Raw genomic sequence first — 21,335 nt, forward strand, 5'->3', positions numbered from 1 at the left:
CTTCATTTCCCCCTGAATTACGATTGTTTAACATCAAAATATGAAATAATGAATGACCCTTTTAGAACAAAATTCTGTCAGAAATCCTGACCAATTTCTTCATTAAATTTCAAAATATCATATTTATAAGGAATACCATTATCTGTAATAACAATAACTAATAATTATAAAAGTGAAGGGAAAGAAATAGTCAGATTAGCCAAAATATAGCATTTCAGTTATTCATGACCTACCTAGCTTCTTTAGAAAGGTACTCTAAGAATTTTCCTGGGTCTTTACCTCTTTAAGAGGGGACAGAAAGTAGAATTTCTGATGCAATGAAGTTCGTTATAACGGACACCAACAGGCGGGCCCTGAATCTCCTGGATTTCAAATGGTTTAAATGGTAAAAGTTGCTCAAGTAAACAGATAGGAAAACTTTTCACTTGAATAATCTGATTCAATATATGGGACATCTTCTCCATTCTCATGAAGTTAATAGAATAAGGCTAAATCATTCTGCAATTTATCCAACTAACTGTAAATGTAGATAAAGATTTCTATGTTCACTATGTTACAGATTAGATTTGCCTAGCCATCTGGGCTCACTATATTATATAAAATGCTTGGTCTTGCTTTTTTAAAAAAATCTAATCTTTAGAGCATAGCTTGATGCATTCAGAAAGCAATTTGATTTTTAGAAATTAATGTTTATTTCTAAGTATTCCCACTTAAACTCTTGCAAGCACCTCTGTATGAATTAGAAATTTACATTTTTTTCTTAAAACCTGAAAATATAAAATGGCTACAGTTTCTGTTTGACCATGTCCCCATCAAACGCAATGTCTTTTCCAAATGTAACTATATTATCAATATGTTGAATATCTTCTTTTTTATTATAATTTTTGGTTGGGATATAATAGATCTATATAAGAGTACCATTTTTCTAAAGTTATTCTTACAGTTTTTTTTCAAGGTTATTTTGTACAATTTCCTTAAAATAGGAATATGTATAATATTGCTTTTTGTTATATTGTTGCAAAAATAATATCATATTCACCATACTATTTTCTCTATGTACTTAACTCAAAAATATACTGAAAATCTTTCTATGTCAGTCTTTCAAGCTATTTTGTTCATTTTCATTGCTATGCAATATTTGCATATACCATAGTTTATTTAGCCATTCCCTGAGAGATATGCACAGAGATGTTTTTGGTTTTTAATGACAATGTTGCAGTGTATGTATATGTCTTTGGCCACATAGGCAAGTTGCAAATTTTTTCTCTAAGACAGATCCAGAAACATGGGATTGCTAGTGCAAAGTTTGTTCACATAACATTTTAATAGATACTATCAAATCGTCCCCTTAAAGTAGCTGGGTCAATTTTCCCTCTCACCATCAGAGAATGAGTACTTTTCCTGCCTACACTCTCATTAATATTGAATGAAAGATTTGCAAAATAATGTATACAAACAAAAATACTAAATTAAAGTTATATTTTTCCTATCGATTTGACAAATATGAAAATATCAAAGCGTTATTATTGACAAAGGATGTCCTGAAATTTGCACTTTTGGTTACAGTATGGGGACATGTAAATGAGTTATGTTTGTGTGTATGTATCAGTACACACAATTAGTACATTATATAGACTTCAAAAATTTCATAGACAAATAGAATTAACCTAAGAATTTATTTTATAATGGAAATGGAATCCATGCATAGTTTTATAGAATACTTATTTTCCATGAACTTTTTGAAGACCCTGTGTATGTAACACAATACATAATTTGTATCACCCTAGAGATATAGCTTTGTAGCCTGCTCTTTTTAAACCTATCTTATTTTTTGAGTGTTTATTTCGTCATTAAGTATTCCTTAAAATATGTTTTTAAAGTTTCTATAATATTCAATAATATGAACTTACTGTAATTTATTCAATAATTGTCTAGTGGTTGGGTATTTTTCAATACACTTTTATTTGTGTTTAAATATTTCTTGAGGATAAATTTGTAGAAACAGAGCTGCTGGGACAAAGACATAAACTTTTCATAAAGTTTTGATACACATTGACAAGTTGTTTTCTAGAAAGATGAAACAATTTAAAGCTATAGTATGACGTATGATGTATTTATTTCCAAAGGCCTAATACCTAGCACTGTGTGTAGACCATAATAAACCCTCAGTTAAGACTACTTTTTCTTCCATTCATTCTTGAGGTTTTTCTTTTGTTCAAATATTTTTATTTTAAGTTTGTCTTTGGTTCTATTGGGCCACTATTAGAAATTTATTTCCTTGAATTAAGGTGACGTTATTTGATTAATCAATCAACAAGCATATGTTCATGCAAATATAAACTCTTAGATATTAATCATAAGGATATATATTTTAGTGTATATTGCCTATACCTCCTTTCCTTTAATGAGACTTTGTTTTTCTGACACCTTCTAATTATTATCTCCAGGAAATAGGTTTTGATGAAAGCAGAAAATATGGAGTGTGGGGCCCTGAAAATGAGCACAGGATGTCTTGAGGTTTTGGAGTGGATAGTTCTCTCTGAAATGCTGTAGGAAAAGGGCTCCATGCAAAATAAAGATATGTAAGTTGATAGCAGTATCCACTGTGCGTGATTCCACTGGGGAAAGGAAGTTCAAGAATAGGACCCCGAATCAATAGTGACTAGAGACTGCATGGTGGTTGCCTCTGGGCAGGAAGACTGACTTGAGCAGGGGTATGGGAACACTTCCTAGGCTGATGAAATGTCCCATATCTGCCCTGGGTGATAGACACATTATATAAATGTAAAATAGTATTGAGTTGTATGTCTCAGATTCATGCATGTTATAGGATAATATCATAAGAGGTTTGTATATATTCATCTCCTTTTTCATTAGAAATAAATCTGTAGAAACTCTTGAAAGCACTTCTGTATGAATTAGAAATTTACTGAATGGTGTTAAGTATGGGAGTAATATTATTTATTCAACAAATATTTATTCAGTTTCTGCTATGTTGCTGATGTGCTAATTTCAATGAAAAGAATCATTCTGGTAGAAGAGTAAAAGTTACATTGACAAAAGTAAGCATGGATGCAGGGAGGCAGATAGGCAGGGGTCGCACTGACTCAGTCAAGAGATGATGAAAGCTAGCACCAAGGCAGAGGCAGAGGGATGGCAAAGAGCGAATAGGTGAGAGAAATACTAAAGACTAAGTGTGAGAGAAATACTAAAGACTAAGTGTGAGAGAAATAGTAAAGACTAAGTGTGCAATATCTTAACCTTGGTGGTCTGCATAGGAAGGAACAGCTTCATCCTAACTCTACCACTAGCACTTCACCAGCCCTCTTTAAAATACTAATTTTTCTTTTGAGAAGTTTTTGCTATAGAGTGCGTGCACTAGCCAGAAAGATAGAGACAGAGATACAGAAAGCAAGGGAGAATGGCCACGCTGCAATCCCTTCTCCTCCATTCTCTAGGGATCTTGGGCACGCATGCATGCACACGCTCCCGACGTGAGTTTAAACCACTGGGTCCGGGATTCGAACTGTGGTTGACTACATGGGAGTCCAGCGACATAGCCATTACACCATCTGCTGGTCCCGACAATAATTATGTTTACATCCTCTTCCCAGACTGTTAACTCCTTGGGTGAATAAATGCCATCTTGGTATTCCCCAAATCCAACAGGATGCTGGGCTAGGAGGGCACATCTAGTTGCTTGATAAATGTTTGCCAGTGAATGGAAGTCTTTAATGTAAGGAAGATTATGAAAAGAATCAGAGTAGTATGGGGGTAACCGTCTATGAGAAGGATAAGTGACATTGGGTGACAAGGATGAGATTGGGTGCCTGAGATAGGATGGACTCTCCTTGGACTGGGGCAGACTCTGGTCCCAGATGCTGTTAAAGGTCCAAAGTGGTGAACAGACACTGTATTTCTGAGTTTTCCTATCTGTTAAGACAGTTCTTTCTGGTAGCAGAAAGAAAGAATTAGCTGGTTTTTAAAATGCAACCTTCTCCATGAAATCCTAGAATACAAGCCAGCCAGGAATCCAGAGTCTTCAAAGTTGGATGGGCTGGAATGCCTTGGGAGAGCTCCCTCCAGGGAGATCAGGACACAGCTGTCTGGTCTTCCTGGGTACTCACCTCTGTAGCAGTACAAGGGCCCTACTGTTCATTAATAAGTCACTTCATGGTCCTGGGCTCCATGTCTCCCTCTCTGTAATGAGGGGACTGGATTTTATAGTATTCTGTGGCTCGGTCAACTCACAAACAAGGTAGTTAGGCTTTATTTCTTCAGTTGTTAGTGAGCAAAATAAGGAATTCTGTAAATCACAGCTTGATGAAGACCTCCTTAATAGCAAAGACATGGTATTTTGTGGTTTACAAACGTTGATTTGTCATTCATAGTAAGAATATATTTGCATACAATGGTGACTTAAGAAATTCATAAAAAGTGGAATTAAAGTACAGAGGTTATGTTGGTGCAAAAAATTATTTGAAATATATGCCTGTTTTTTTCATATGCATATTGTCGTGAACTTTTTGAAGTCCCCTCATACATGTGCTGGTGCCTGTTGCTGTAGACACACAGGTACTCACATTGCAGAGTATCACTAGAGAGTTATGTTTGGGATACCTTCCTCTGTTTTCTGGCAAGTATTGTGAGGATGAAAAACATGAAGGGACATAAAGGTTTTTTTTTTTTTTTTTTTTTTTTTAAGAGTTTTTTTTTACAGGGTGCGTGCACTTCTCAGAGAAACAGGAAGTAAGAAATCACCCCCGGGGGGGATGGCCACGTTGCAATCCCTTCTCTTTCATTCTCCTCTCAGGATCTTGGGCACACACTCAGCACACTCGCCTGGTGTGAGTTTAAAGCTGCCGGGTCCAGGACTCGAACTGCAGTCAAGTATGTGGGAGTCCAGTGACAACCATTATGCCATCTGCTGGTCTCCAAAGGACATAAATTTTAATTTTATGACTGAAAGGGTAAGAGTAGAGTTTAAAAGCATTGTAATATTTCCTGCAAGAAGAGTGATGTAATGCAGGAGCCGTTGTCATCTCATTCTCCGCTGATAGCTAGTGCAAATGCTACAGCGTTGAAACTAGAAAACATTGCTACAATCTGCTCGCATCTAGGCCTGGCAAATCCTTTTATCTTTCCAGTTTAGGTGTAAAAACGCACATATCTTACAGGTGATTTTGACTTGGCTAACTTAGATAGAAGTCTCCAATTCATCTTTTCTCAAACTCTCATGGTGTGAGATGCTGTGGATAAAAAAAGTTGCCTACGCAGGTAAATTTGGAAAAAGCTGTATATGATATTCTCTAATAGAAAATTTTAATGTACTTTGGAATAGGTTTTGAGAGTTACTGAGGTAAAGAAACTTTTTTTTCTTTTGGTCAGAGAACATGTGCGCTCACAAGGGGTGGGGGGAGCACTCCCCAATAGAGTATGGTCATGCCACAATCCTCCTTCCCCTATCTCTGCAACCCATCCGAGTTTTGCCGCACTTGCATTTACACCCACTGTGTTTCTTAAGCCATCTTGTGGGATCTGGTTCCCTACATGCAGCATCTAACCATTGTGCTCAGGATTGGCCCAAGAAATTTGCTTTAACTTGATCTTTTCTGAATTTATTTGACCAGCAGGCTATTTTTTTTTTTTTAGAAAGATTTTTTTTTTGCTATAAGGCACATATGCTCACCAGAGCGACAGAGAGAGAGACACACACAAAGTAAGAAATCACCTCCTTGAGGGGATGGCCACGCCACAGTCCCTTCTCCATTCTCCCCTTGGGATCTTAGGCATGGACACGTGTCTGGCATGAGTTTTAAGTCACCAGGACCAGGACTCCAACCACAGTTGACTATGTGGGAGTTCAACGCTGTAATCATTATGCCATCTGCTGGTCCCATAATTTGTGGAAGGAGTTTCCCTTCGTCTCAAAAGAGACTTTGGACTTTTGAGTTGGTGCTGGAACCATTTAAGTGTTTTTGGATTATTCAGATGATTTTGTATGTGAGAAGATCTTGAATCTTGGAGATAGGAATGAATGCATAGTGAATCTTTCTCCCCAGAATTCATGTATTGAGCCATTCTAATGGGATTAAGAAGGTAAAAACTTGATCCAGTTATTGTGTTGAATGGTGGTGTCCGGGAGGAGATTAGTGATTGGGTGGTTAGGGTGGGGCCCCCATGAGTGAGTTCTAGTAGCTTTATAAAGAGAGGAAATGAGAAAAAAACTGACATGGTCTCTGCATGTACTCTCCATTGTCTCTCCTGGTAACTGTTGTAACATAGGATGACCTGATGCCAACCCTATACCTTTGGTCTTTACAGCCACCAGAATTTTGAGTCAAACAAAGCTTTTTTTTTTTTTTTTTTTTTTTTTTTTTTAGAATTTTTTTTTTTTTTTTTTTTTTTTTTTGCTATAGGGCATGTGCACTCGCTCGCTATAGGGCGCGTGCACTCGCCAGACAGACAGAGAGAGACAGAAAGCGAGAAATCACCCCCCTGGGGAGATGGTCATGCCGCAATCCCTTCTCCTCCATTCTCCTCTCGGGATCTTGGTCAGGCACGCACACGCGCCGGCGTGAGTTTTAAGCCACTGGGTCCGGGATGTGAACTGCGGTGGACTATGTGGGAGTCCAGCGACATAGCCATTACGCTAACTGCCGGTTCCCTTTTAGAAAGATTTTTGACAGAGCTTTGCCATGTTGCAATCCCGCCCCAGCCTCCAAGTGAGCCATTACCACAAGCATGTGCCACTGCTCACAGCCTGTTTAGGTTGGGCTGGGAACTGAACCAAGGCCTGCATGTGACCTTTTAATGCTTCTTAACACCCTTCAGAACAAATTCCTATTCAAACAGTGCCCCACTAATCATGATGCTCATCGGAATGATGATACTTCTAATTGTCTCTCACTTTGCAAAACATGTTTAGCTTCATAGTTATCCTTAAAAAGCCTTCTGATATTAGTAATAGAAAATATTTTTACTTCCTTTGCAGGAAATCTGGGATCAGAGAGATTACAACATTTCTTCAAGGAGTCAACAGTAGATCTAGGATGAAAAACAACCCAGTGTCTTCATTCTTCACAACGCTGCCTTCTGAAATATACATAAAGTGGAGAGCATGAACTTCTAGTAGAGATGACAGAGATGTTATGAGAGTATATATTGTACGTTTTTAGAGCTCATTTCTTTCATGTGACAGATTGAGAGAGAGAGATAGCAAGACAGGCACCCCCAACAGGGTCTCATAGTGTATCAGCCAATGTGAATCACAGGCACGTGTGCCCAGAGTGCTCAGGGAGCTCCCAGGACATGAACCCAGGACCGTTTCCATGTGGGTCCAGTTGTGTTACTATGACACCACCACTTGACCCCAATGTCTAAGTATTTTGGTTTGAGCAATTGAATGGTTTTCATGATACTTATGGAGATAACAAAAGTTGGAGGAAGAACAAATTTGATAGGAAAACTATGAATTCTGATTGAAGTACATTGTTTTAAATATCCTGCAATCTTCCAAGTAAAGAGATAAAGCAGCAGTTGGCTATGATCGCAATCTCAAGAGGAAAGACGGGGCTGGAAAAATAAATTTTATGTGTTATTTGAAACATGTATATGAGATTGGACACAATTGCCTACTGCAAAATTATACATAGAGAAGAGATGTGATTTTCTGGCAGTAAGGAAAGCTAGAGCTTCTGAAATTCATGTCTCATGACATCTAAAAATACTCAACAACAACAAAATCTTTTTGAAATAATCAAATAAGCCTTTAAAGAAGCTAATGAAAGTCTTCTGAGATTAGGAATAAAGAGGAACAGGAAAAACTGGAGGTGAAAGTTATGGACTAAATGTCTGCCTCTTCCCAAAACTTTTTAAAAACTTCTTTTATTTTACTTGTATTTAATTGCCAGAGGATGTGTATGCTTGCTAGAAAGAGGAAGAGAGAGAGAGAGAGAGGAGGAAAAACACCTCCCAGTAATGTGTGGTCATGCCACAATCCCTTCTCCACCATCTCTCTATCCTGTTGGGGTCTGGGGCATGCACACACAGGTGCCAGTGTGCTGTTCAGGCTGCTGGTGCCAGGACTTAAACCTTGGCCAGCTATAGGGGATCCAGCTTCCCTTAACTACTTAGTTATGGGGCTAGCCCATCTCTCTTTTTTTTAATTGCCAGAGGACATGTACACTTTCTGGAGAGAGACAGAGAGATGGAGACAGAGAGGGACAGAAAAGGCACTCCCCAAATGGGACATGGTCATGCTACAATAATTTCTCCTCTATTTCTCTGTGCACTTGGGATTGTGTTTTCTAAGCTGCTTGGGCTTGGATCAAACCATAGTTGGCCAAATGGACCTTAACCATTACAGGGTTCGTCCATTCCAAAATTCTGATGTGGAAGCCTTAACTCCCAGTGTGGGTGTATTTAGAGATGGGGCTTTTGAAGAAGTAATTAAGGCTAAATGAATTTGTAAGGGTGGGGCCCTGATCTGATATGATTAGTTTCTTAGAGAAAGACACTGCGGAGCTCACTCTCTGTCTCCTACCCCCATGCATGCTCTGAGAAAAGTCACTGTGAGGACAGCAAGAAGCCAGCAAGAGAGCTCTCACCAGAAATGGAATCAGCAGGAGGCTTGACCTCAGACTTCCTGCCTCCAGAGTTGTGAGAAAATACATTTCTGCTGTGTAAACTGCTCTAGCCTGTGCTACCTGGTTATGACAGTCTAGCAGACTAATCCAGTAAACACAGCCTGCTTCCTGGGTATGTGTGGAAGCCATCAAATATGGTGGTCTAGATCTGGGACACAGGAATATATCAGAGGCACTGTGTGGGTCGGATAGGACATAGGTTAATTAGAGATCGCCTTCCATAAATACTAGACATTGGAAGGGCTGTGTTCTTAGGTGAAGGGAGAATTAGAAAAAGAAAACTCATTGCTCAGAAGCCAATAGCAATGTTGCCCACTGTCCTGGATGAGATCAAAGAAATCATATATTTTCTCCTAAAAATCTTTCATGAATTTGGCTGAATTTATATTATGTTCAAGGTCCTAAAAAAACACAGACTAAGGATTGTATTATAAAGGGGACTTCAGCACCTCAGGCACATAGCAAGACCAACACAAATCCTCTTTGGAGGATTTTTTCTTCATTTCAGGCCTCAAAGAATTCTCAGCAATAAAATGCAAGCACATTTAACACACACAGAGAAACTAGCTTCTTAGAACAGACACAACATAAAACCGGTCTAGAATTGTAAAAGATTCAAATTTGCAATTATTTGGTATAATGTACAAAATGAGATGTTATTGCTTAACAAGATGACAGAAGGAAACAAAATGTAAAGAAGAGGCCACCAAACTGAGCAAACTGGTGAAAATGAAGGCAGAATTTCTGGTCATACAAAGTATAATTTTTTATCAGTAAATATTCATTGAGCACCTGCTATGTGACACTTTCCTAGTGAATGGGTTCACTGCTGTGAACAAACAGAAATATTTAAGTTCATAGAGCATACCTTCAAGAGGAGGAAATATATAAAATTTAAAACATGGTAGGAGGCCTAAAAAGTAGATAATTCAAGCTCAAGTAAGAACTAGTGAAGTGGAAAATTCATCTATAGAAGCAACAGTATACATAAGATACAAAGAGATAATAGCTACTAGACAATATAAAGGTCTCGAAAGTGTGATAGATTAAGTGACAGGGAGCACAGAGTAAGAAAGTATAATAGATACCATTTGCAAAAGGAGATAATAGGGATAATGTGAGAAAAACAATTTTCAAATAGTTAATGGTTGATAATTTGATGAAAGTCATGACTTGTCAGGTTCATCTTATTTTAGTAAGATTTTAAAAGTAGCCAGAGATGAAAGACTTACTACAATCAAAGAAATGACACTGACACTGATGCTTGACTTCAAGAGCAGGATCTGGAAGATGTGGAATAGGACCTTCAAAGTGCTGAGATAAAACACCAGCCACCTAGAATGTATGCTCACAAAACAGTCTTTCAAGAATGAGGATTAATTATGAAGACATTTCAGTGAAAGAAAAATGGAATCTATTAAAAGAAAAAGACCCTTGCCCCAAAGAATCTCTTTTTTTAAAGGATTATTTTAACTTTTTTTCATTGTTACTATTTTTAATTTGACGAGAGAGAAACAGACAGAGAGAGGGAAAGCAAGAAAGCAAATAGTCAGGTTCTAGACTTGAACCATGATCAGTCATGTGGGAGTCCAGCGCCCTTAACCACCATGTCACCTGCTGGACCTACTTAAAAGTATTTCTGAAAGAAGTACTTCAAGAAGAAAAAAAAAGGTCCCAAAAGATGTTTAAAATGCAAGACCAGAGAAGAAGACTCCTTCATGGCTCCTGAGAACAAATGATTTCAGGGAAAAGAGAGAAATGAAGATTTTCCACTGATAATTCAGCCTCCAGATCCCAAACTCGAGTGGAGAGGCAAAGAGCAGGCCTTCAGAAGAAGACTCCTCCATAGCTCCTGAGAACTAGTGATTTCAGGGAGAAAAGAGAAATTAAGATTTTCTACTGAAAAGTCAGCCTCCAGCCCACAAATTCAAGTGGAGAGGCAAGGGGCAGGCCTTTATTTTTTGCCTTTTTTTTTTTTAAATTGCTTTTGGTCGTTTTTAGTTTTTTTCTTCTTTTTCTCTCTGCTTCTTTCTTTTCTCCCTCTCTCTCTGTTTTCTTTTTCTTTTTCTTTTATCTCATCACTCTGCTCCTCAATCTCCATTCACTGTGTTTCTAGATGTATCTAAGGGAACCATAGCCAAACCTCCAAATACTATTAGGGTTAACATATTCCTCAATATCCAGTGAATCTGCTGCACAAAGGGATAAAAATAGAACGACAAAGAGATTCTGATCATCTCCTTTTGCATGCTCCTGAACACTCAGATTGAACTTCAATAATTAAGAAGAAACACACCATCCATCAGATGACTATCACTGCAGGGCCTCAAGAAATATGGGAAAGGGGACCAGCAGTTAGTGTAATAGCTATGTCACTGGACTCCCATGTAGTCGACTGCAGTTCGCGTCCTGGGCTTGGTGACTTAAAACTCATGCCATGCGCGGGTGCATGTGTGCCCAAGATCCCAAGAGGAGAATGGAGGAGAAGGGATTGCAGCGTGGCCTTTCCCCCTGAGGGGTGATTTCTTGCTTTCTGTCTCTCTGTCTCTCTCTGTCTGTCTGGCAAGCGCATGAGCCCTATAGCAAAAACCTCTCCAAAAAAAAAAAAAAAAAGAAATATGGGAAAGCAGAACATATCTCTCCTCCAAGGGAAAAGAATAACTCCTCTTCAATGGAAATCATGGGAATGTCTGATAAAAAATTTAGAATATTCATAATGATGAAGCTAACAGAGATGGAAGGGAAGAGAGACAATGAACTGTGGAAGAGGCAGGAGAAAGGAGCTGATGAGTTCCAGGAGGTGAGCAAATTCTTGCAAGATCTAAAAGAGGAATTACACACTTTAAAAAGAATCAAATGGGCCTGTTAGAGATGAAGGCTATAATACAGGACATCAAAATCTCCCTTGAAAATATTAAAAGCAGACAAGATCATACAGAAAATCGAATCTCAGACATAGAAGAGAAAATTGCTAGCTTAGAAAAATACACCACAAAGACTGAGAAAATTGCCCCCCCAAATGAGAATAATATATGAGAAATACTAGATATCATCAAACGTCCAAACATCTGGATAATTGGCACCGCAGAAGGCGAAGAGACTCATAAGGGCATTGATAATCTATTCCATGAAATCCTGCAAGAAAACTTTCCAAACCTAGAGAGGCACTCAAAGATCCAGTTCAAAGTGAGGTAAAAATGGAAAAATATATTCAAAGTGTTAAGGTAGAAGCCATTTCAACCAAGAATGCTGTACCTGGCAAGATTATCTTTCATATGGGAAGAAAAGATAAGAACATTTTCAGATAAAAAAAAACTGAAAGAATTTACCAACACCAGACAATCTCCAATAAATTCTCAAGGGGGTGCTATCCCATAAAATTAAATATAGACACACAGAAATAAGAGTTCAAAAACTAAGAAAATGGCCAACTTAATCATAGGGACAAGTCTGGAGTTGAATATTATATCCCAGAATTTAATTGGGAAGATTGAACCACAACAGAAGATAGATTAAGTACTTGAGACTGAGCTGGTGAAATAGAAGTTTATGACTTTTGACTAAAACATTGCTGATTTTCTTCTAGACTTTGTTTTCTGGTTTTAAGGATTTTTGTTGTCTCGAGCTGCCGGTAGGTTCATGTACTTACTATTTGAATAGAATCCTAACCTGTTTCCTGGCTTTAAGTTTTAAGCAAAGTTCCTTAGCATTTCTTTGATTTGTTAAAGTTAAAACTGCTTTTCTTGAAATTACCAGTGAAACTTGAGATTGAAAGTAGTTAGATTACTTAAGAAATTGTGTGATCAATCAAATGTGAGGGAAAAAAGAATGGAAGACAACTGTAGACACCAGAGATAATGTAAGAAGGGGGTGGAAAAGGGCAGAGGGTCAGAAATATATATATATATATATATATACCCTATTTCTGTGTGTATATATATATACACACACACACATATATATGAAACTAGAAATGGAAAATTATTGATGATAGCATGTATGATTAAGCCACTATACAGTATATTCTGGATGGAAATCAAATTTTGTATGCTGTGACAATGCTTAGGGAATGAATGTAAATTAATTAATTTTAAAAAGTTTAAAAATAAAAGCTCACGGAAATACATGAAATGGGAAAACTATGTATGAATTTCAAAAAGTTTTGTACCAAAATAAATTCATACTTTAATTATAAAACAAGACAAGAAATAAAAAGAAATAGAAAATTATTTGTCGATAATAACATGTATGGTAATATCCTTGATTAAGCCAATATACAATGTATACTGGATGGAAAATCTCATTTTGTATGCTGTATTGATGATGTACAGTGAATGACAATAAATAAATAAAAGAAAATAATGTAAAAAAATTGCAAGACCAAATAGTGAGTAAAGATTATGATAAACTAAAGAAATATATAAACAAAGGTTGATGGAACAATAGACTTATAATGCATAAGGCCTGTTGTTAAAATTTTTTAAGACAGAGCTAAAATATAAGTCACCCGGCATTATGAGAAGCAGTTAGGTGATTGCAGCTAAAGTATTCCAAAACTTTTGTATTTGTATGTGAGATGTATAAAGATTAACTTTATATTTAATCTGAGTATCCATTTATAGTCTAGTGACTAAGAGAATAGAAGTAAGGTGTTTTTCTTCCAAGCCAGTAAAGGGCAAAAATGGAAAACATATCTGCAGTCAGTTTAAATATAAAAGAAGGAGGAAAAAAAGAATTTAAATGAGTTGAAAATTGGTTCTTAAAAATACTAATAAATTGTCAAACTCCTAATAAAATTATTGAAGGAAGAACATAATGCAAAACAAACAAAAAACTCAAAACAATGACTCAAATGCCTACTTTTTCTTTTTTTTCCAGAAGGCTTTAAAAGGTAGGAAGATATTGAAACAACATAATTAAAGTACTAAGAAAAAAATAATTGTCAACTCTGAATTCTACAACCAGCAAAAGAAAATAACCTTCATGAATGCAGACTAAATAATGGCTTTGTAGGACTAAGGAAAACTAACAGAATTTGTTATCATTGGATTACTCTAAAAGAAATGCTAAAGTTCTAAGTTCTTTGGATGAGGGGAAAGGACACCTGATGGAGTCTTGGCATTCCTAGAACAAAAGAAGAGAAGAAAAAAAGACAAATAATTGAGTAAATAGAATAGACTATTTTTCTTAAGTTCTCTAAAATGCCTCTGATAGCTGAAAGCAAAAAGTATAACAGGGTCTGGTAGATTTTCAACATGTACAAATGGCAACTAAAATAAAAAAAGGTCAAGAGAAGGGGACCAATATAGATGAAATGCTTCTACATTTTATCTGAAGTGGTCAACTATCAGCTCTAAGTAGACTGAGAAGGGTGTGTATATTGTAACGGCCGCAGCAGCAACCAAAATAACACTGGAAGATTTGCATCTTAGCAGTCAGTAGAACGAGTAGGCAGAAATCAGCAAGGCCGTAGAAGACATGAACTTTTTTTTTCCCTAAGTGCTCATAGGGACAGTCACCAAGACACTCTATATAATGATCCCTAAAACTGCTCTTGAAGATTTAAAAAATGAGGGACCAGCAGTTAGTGTAATGGCTATGTCGCTGGACACCCATGTAGTTGACCACAGTTCGAGTCCTGGACCCAGTGGCTTAAAACTCACGCCAGGTGCGTGTGCGTGCGTGCCCAAGATCCTGAGAGGAGAATGGAGGAGAAGGGATTGCAGCGTGGCCATCCCCCCTGGGGGGTGATTTCTTGCTTTCTGTCTCTCTGTCTGTCTCTGTCTGTCTGATGAGTGCACGCACCCTATAGCAAAAACCTCTCCAAAAAAAAAAAAAGATTAAAAAGAATGAAAACCATATAAACTAGGTTCTCTGACAATAATACAAGCAAATAAACTTCGATGTCTATTTTACGTAGTCAACTGATTTTTGGCGAACATCAAGAAAAAGTTTCTTTAACAAATATATCTGAAACAATGCAAGAAAAACACACCTAAGACTTTATAAATAATGATTTATTTATTTATTTAATTCAATTTGTTGTTACTATTATTATTATTACTACTATCTTTAATTTGACTAGAGAGAGACATACAGAGAGAGAGAAAGCATGCCACCAGGTCTTGGGCTCGAACCACTGTCGGCCAAATGGGAATCCAGTGCCTTTAACCACCACACCACCTGTTGGCCCAAACACACCTCAGACTTTATAAAAAATTAACTAAAAATGCACTTCATAAAAAATTAACTACGAATGCACTTGAGCTAAATATAAAACAGAAAACTATAAGTCTTCCAGAAGAAAAGAAAAATTGTTGTCATTGTGCATTAAGCAGGATTCCAAGACATCAAAATTGTGATCAATAAAAGAAGACACTGATTGAATTGAACTTACTAAAAATTAAAAACCTTTTATCTCCAAAAGACAGTTATAAGAATGAAATGACAAGCCATAGATGAGAACATATTTGTGAATCATATGTCTGACACAAAACTTGTATTCAGAAAATATTAAAAAAAAAACTCTCAAAACTGAATAGTATAAAAACAAATAGTCCAGGGGCCAACAGATGGCATGGTGGTTAAAGTGTTAGACTCCCACATGGCTGTGGTTCGAGTTCCGGACCTGGTGGCTTAAAACACACACTGGGCACGTGTGCATACCTGACCAAAATCCTAAGAGGAGAATGGAGGAATAAGGACTGTGGCATGAACATCCTCCCTGGGGGATGATTTCTCACTTTCCCTCTCATTGCCTCTCTCTCTCTCTTTCTGATAAGCTCATGCACCCTATGGTAAAAACCTTAAAAAAAAACCCTTCCAATTTAAAAAAAAATGGGGAAAGGATCTGAAAAGACATTCTTTCAAAGAGGATAACAGATGGCAAATAAGCATATGAAAAGATACTCAACACCATTAGTGTTTAAGGAAATGCAAACAGAAATTATAATTGATACCAATATACACCATTAAACTGACTAAAATAAAGAGAAACCTAACAATACCAAGCAATGGTGAAGATAAAAAGCATCCAGAATTCTCATTCACTGCTGCTGGAAGTGCAACAATGGCACAGCCTCTGTGGAAAACAGTTTGCAAATTTCTCAATAAAGATAAATATATACTTACTATTAATATGTAACCCAGCAATCTCACTCTAGCATATTTACCCAAGAGAAATGAAAAAAGGATGTTTGCTTAAAAGCCTGTACATGGGGACCAACAGATGGTGTAATGGTTACATGACTGGACTTCCATGTAGTCGATGCGGTTCAAATCCAGGATATGGAGACAAAAAAAACCCCAAAAAACTTGCTCTGGGCACGTGTGCTTGTGGTCCCAAGATCCCAAGAGGAGTATGGACGAGAAGGGATTGTGGCATGGCTATCTCCCCTCGCAGGTGTTTTCTTGCTTTCTGCCTCTCTGTCTCTCCAGTGAGCACATGCTCCCTATATAAACATCTCTCTTAAAAAATTAAAAATGAGGAAGAAACCGAAAAACCTGTACAGGAGTATTTATAGCAACTTTATTCATAAATGCCCCATACCGGAGGCATGTCACTTAATTGATGAATAAATAAACAAACTTTGGTACATCCATTCAATGGAACACTACTCAACAACAAAAGGTAATGACATGTTGATGCACAAAAGATGTAAATAGATTTCAGTTGTGCTATGCTCAATGACAGAAGCCATTCCCCCAAAGCTACCTATTCTTTGATACAAGTTCAAAACATTCTGGAAAAAAAAAAAGACAATAGTGATTACCAAGGCTGGAGGGTGAGAGGAGGAATTGGCCACAAAAAGGAAGAAATTTCTAGGAGTGATCTAATTGTTCTGTGTCTTGTTTGTAGGAGTAGTTTCAAGATGATACATTTCATAAATCTCATAGAATTTTATACTGAAAAGAGTGAATTTTAACCATAAATGAATGAATAAAATAAAAAATGAATAGGGGAAGAAAAATATGAGTGCTAGCATGAAGAGCTATTGGGAGCTGAAAGAAACTATAAAAGGGGGATTCTAATGTCTTTTAGGGGATCAGGGAAGGCTCAGGATATGACATGAAGCCGAGCTGTGAAGGATGAATAGGAAACGTTCATTATAGAAGTAGGGGAAAGGGAACTTTAGGCAGAGAAAATAGCTCAGAAAGTACTTGACAAGGCAAAGGGACATATTTGGTTCTCAAAAGCTGAGACAAAGCCATTGTGGTTGTAGCCCAGAGCACAAGGGCAAGAATGATGAGACTAAGCTTGGGGGGATCAAGTCTGCCAGGACTACTGGCCATTTAAGGATTCTGGCTTCTATCCAATAACAATGTGATTTTGCTAGTGATTAGCATGAACTGAATTCAATGGAGAAAAGTACTTTAAAAATCAGGATGCAGGGGCTAGTAGATGGCACAGAGGTTAAGGTGCTGGACTCCCACATCACCGACCATGGTTCAAGTCTTGGAACGGGAACCTTGAAAATCACACTGGGTGCGTATGTGTGCATGCCCAAAATTCCAAGAGGGGCATGGAGGAGAAGGAATTGCCATGTGGCCATCCCCTCCTGGGGGGTGATTTCTGACATGGTCTCTTGGTCTCTCTGTCTCTCTCTGGTACTTGCCTTATGGCAAAAACCTTAAAAAAAAAATCAGGGCCCAGATTGGAGAGTGAATTGGAAATAAGCAGTGTAGATGTTGGAAGGTCTACTTAGTGAAATCATCTCAGTATGAAAGAAAAAATGGTCTGGTACATAATCCTTTTAGAGGTTATAATCCACATCCTCTTTCTGGGAAGGATTAGCATTTCCAATACATCTTTAGGTCAGTTAGTAATAAATTTTGATGGAATAAATTTTTTTTTCTAGGTAACTAACTAATGGCCCACACAATTGCCAAATATCTGACCACCAGTCAAGGATCTAGTGACCTTTAATAAGACCGTCTTTCTTCCTATATCTAGTCTAACAGTGGATATTTATCTTTTTTCTTTTGCTAGAAAATTAAGTATTTTAATTGATTTGTAAGGAAATTTTTTTTTCTTGCATGCTACTAAGATTTTAATAAAATATTGACACCTACTTATTATAAAAAAAAAAGATTTTAGCAAAGTTTCTGGATGCTGACATAACTCTAGACAAACACGAATTCTAACAGATGCCATTTATCAGTGGTTAAGGCATTTGACTACCACATGGCTGATTGTGGTTTGGGTACCAGACCTGGAGGCTTGGAAACTCATGAAAGGCACATGTGCACGTGGGTCCAAAATCCTGAGAGGAGAATATAGGAGAAGGAATGGCAGCGTGGCCATCCCCCTGGCAGGGGATTTCTTACTTTCTGTCTCTCTGTCTCTCCAGTGAGCCCACGCTTCCTATAACAAAAATCTTTAAAACAAAAAGATACAATTTATGATAGTAGTAAAAAAAAAAATAAAAAATAAAAGAGGAGTCAGAGCTGGCATGGTGATTAAGGTGCTGGACTCCCACCTGGCTGACCGCACTTCAAGTCCTGGACCTGGCGACTTGAAAATCATGCCAGGCACATGTGCACAGTGTGCCTAATATCCCAGCAGGAGAATGGAAGAGAAGAGATTGTGGTGTGGCCATTCCCCCTGGGGCGTGAGTTTTTATTTTCCCTAGCACTGTCTCTCTCTAGTTAGTACCCATACCCCATGGCAACAACATTAAAAAAAAAAAAACTATAATTAAACAGTCAGAAATAAATAAAAGATATGTAAGATCACTACGAAGAAATTATAAAACTTTATCGAAGGTGTATCAGTTTCCTAGGACTACCATAACAAATAACCATAAATGTTGTTGCTTGAAACAACAAAAAAATGTATCCTGTCACAGTTATGGAGACCAGAAGTCCAAAATCAAGGTGCTGGAAAGGCTGTGCACCCTCTGAAGGTTCTGCTGGACACTACTTCCTTTCTTGCAGCTCTGATGGCTCCAGGTGTTCCTTGGCTCATGACGGCATAACTACAATCTTTGTCTCCATCTTCCCATAGCCCCCTCCTCTGTGTCTTTTTCTTCCTCTGTTTCTTATGATGCTTGTATTGGATTTGAGGCTACTTCGTTAATTCAGGATTATATCATCTTGAGATGATTAATTATAACTGCAAATTCCCTTTCTAAGTGAGGCTACATTCACAGGTTAGAACATGGACATGCCTTTTGGGGGCACCCTTCAATCTAGTACCCACAGTAAGGGATCTAATAAATGGAGGGATGTACCCTGTTCACAGAAACAGAAATGTTGAAAAGATGTCAATCCTTCCATTCTGATCTGGCCAAGGCGATTCACTGCATTCAAAAGCCATCTCCAAAGAGTCAGTTGAAACTTGATTTGCTTTTAAGAGGAACAAATTGCCAGAATACCCTTTAAAAGAACCAGTTGTGGAGATGTAACCAATTAGATATCAAGGTTCATGGAAAATTATGCTACATCAGACCACGTGACATTGGCAAAAAGATAAATCAGCACATACATTGCAAGCCAGGATATAGAAGATGTGTCATTGCAGATCAGTGATCAAAGAAGGACTTTGTAGTAAATTCCCCTACAGCAATAGGTTATCCACACTGAAAAAAATTGAAATTGTGCCCTTCCCCTACACGGTATCCAGACATCAATCTGATGTATTAAAGGGTTATGTATGGGGACCAGCAGATGGCATAATGATTACATTGCTGAACTTCCATGTAGTCGACTGTAGTTTGAGTCCTGGACCTGCTTTAAACCTTACACTGGGCATGTGCATATGCTTGCCCAACATCCCTGGAGGAGAATGAATGAGAAGGGATTTTGGTGTGGCCATTTTCCCTGGGAAGGGGGTAATCTCTTGCTTTCTGTCTCTCTCTGTCTCTCTGGCATGTGCCCTATAGCAAAAATTTCTCTACAAAGAAAAAAAGGGCTTATATATGAAATCCACAACATCAGTACTACTTGAAGAAATCATAGGAAATTATCTTTATGACAACAGAGAGGCAATGACTTTTTTTTCTTTCTCGTTCTGTTTTTCTTGTTTTTGTTTGTTTTGCTGGAAGGTATGTGTGCTCACCAAATAGAAACAGAAAGACAGAGAGAGAGGGAGAGGAGAAAGCACCCTCCTATGGGAAGGGTCATGCTACAATCCCTTCTCCATCCCTTCCTGCTTTCAGGGTTTTGGGCTTGCACACACACACACCTTAAGGCCACTGGGTCTGGGACTTGAATGCATGGTCGATCATGTGGGATGTGGCTGGCTTAACCACCAGACCATGGAGCTGTCCTAAGAAGGCAATTAATTATTAAGCAAGAAGCAAAAGTGCTATCAATGAGAGATAAACATGATAAATTTGGCTACAGTATAATTAAGAACTTTTTTTTTTTTTGGAGAGATTTTTGCTATAGGGCGCGTGCGCTCGCCAGACAGACAGAGAGAGACATAGAGACAGAAAGCGAGAAATCACCCCCCAGGGGGGATGGTCACGCCGCAATCCCTTCTCCTCCATTCTCCTCTCGGGATCTTGGGCATGCACGCACACGCGCCCGGCGTGAGTTTTAAGCCACCGGGTCCAGGACGCGAAACACGATCGACTACATGGAAGTCCAGCGACATAGCCATTACGCTAACTGCTGGTTCCCTATAATTAAGAACTTTTGTAAATAAAAAGATATCATGAAGAGGGTGAAAGATACCATGAGCTAAAGACATGGAGAAGTTATTTAGAATTCATACAACTAAATATTGATATCCAGATTATAGAAGAAAATGAAAATATTTAAGAAAAAGTAACAAAATATAGATATATCCTGTCTCTGTATTATATGTTAGGATGTATTCTAGTGTAAAATTGAACAAATACATGAGCATGCATTATGGAAGAGGAAATATAAGTACTTAAGCGTATGAAACATGTTTTTATTAATCAAGAATATTCAAATTAAAACATAAATGAGATACTACTTTAGACCTACTGGGTTGACAGAAATTTTAAAGTTGTGTTTTTTTGAGCCCAAGGAACAATGGAAACTCTTGCCAGTGGTAGCTTCTATTGTATGTTTAGGATGCCATGATGGCATCATCTAATAGATATCAACTTGCACATGTCCCATGACCCAGAAATTCTCGGAGAGATTTTTGCTATAGGGCGCGTGCGCTCGCCAGACAGACAGAGAGAGACATAGAGACAGAAAGCGAGAAATCACCCCCCAGGGGGGATGGTCACGCCGCAATCCCTTCTCCTCCATTCTCCTCTCGGGATCTTGGGCATGCACGCACACGCGCCCGGCGTGAGTTTTAAGCCACCGGGTCCAGGACGCGAAACACGATCGACTACATGGAAGTCCAGCGACATAGCCATTACGCTAACTGCTGGTTCCCTATAATTAAGAACTTTTGTAAATAAAAAGATATCATGAAGAGGGTGAAAGATACCATGAGCTAAAGACATGGAGAAGTTATTTAGAATTCATACAACTAAATATTGATATCCAGATTATAGAAGAAAATGAAAATATTTAAGAAAAAGTAACAAAATATAGATATATCCTGTCTCTGTATTATATGTTAGGATGTATTCTAGTGTAAAATTGAACAAATACATGAGCATGCATTATGGAAGAGGAAATATAAGTACTTAAGCGTATGAAACATGTTTTTATTAATCAAGAATATTCAAATTAAAACATAAATGAGATACTACT

At 37.8% G+C, this 21,335-nt stretch overlaps 1 long non-coding RNA gene across 1 annotated transcript; it reads left to right on the forward strand.

Annotated features, from left to right (window-relative positions):
* The first annotated feature begins 265 nt into the window (after positions 1 to 265).
* LOC102502676 (uncharacterized) lies at positions 266 to 7,735 on the forward strand. The gene is made up of 3 exons (XR_335154.2): positions 266 to 385; positions 2,448 to 2,582; positions 6,995 to 7,735. It is a non-coding gene; the product is annotated as an uncharacterized LOC102502676 (long non-coding RNA).
* Positions 7,736 to 21,335: the final 13,600 nt, after the last annotated feature.

This window comes from Tupaia chinensis, unplaced genomic scaffold (assembly GCF_000334495.1).
Source record: "Tupaia chinensis unplaced genomic scaffold, TupChi_1.0 Scaffold000354_1, whole genome shotgun sequence".
Lineage (NCBI taxonomy): Eukaryota > Metazoa > Chordata > Mammalia > Scandentia > Tupaiidae > Tupaia > Tupaia belangeri.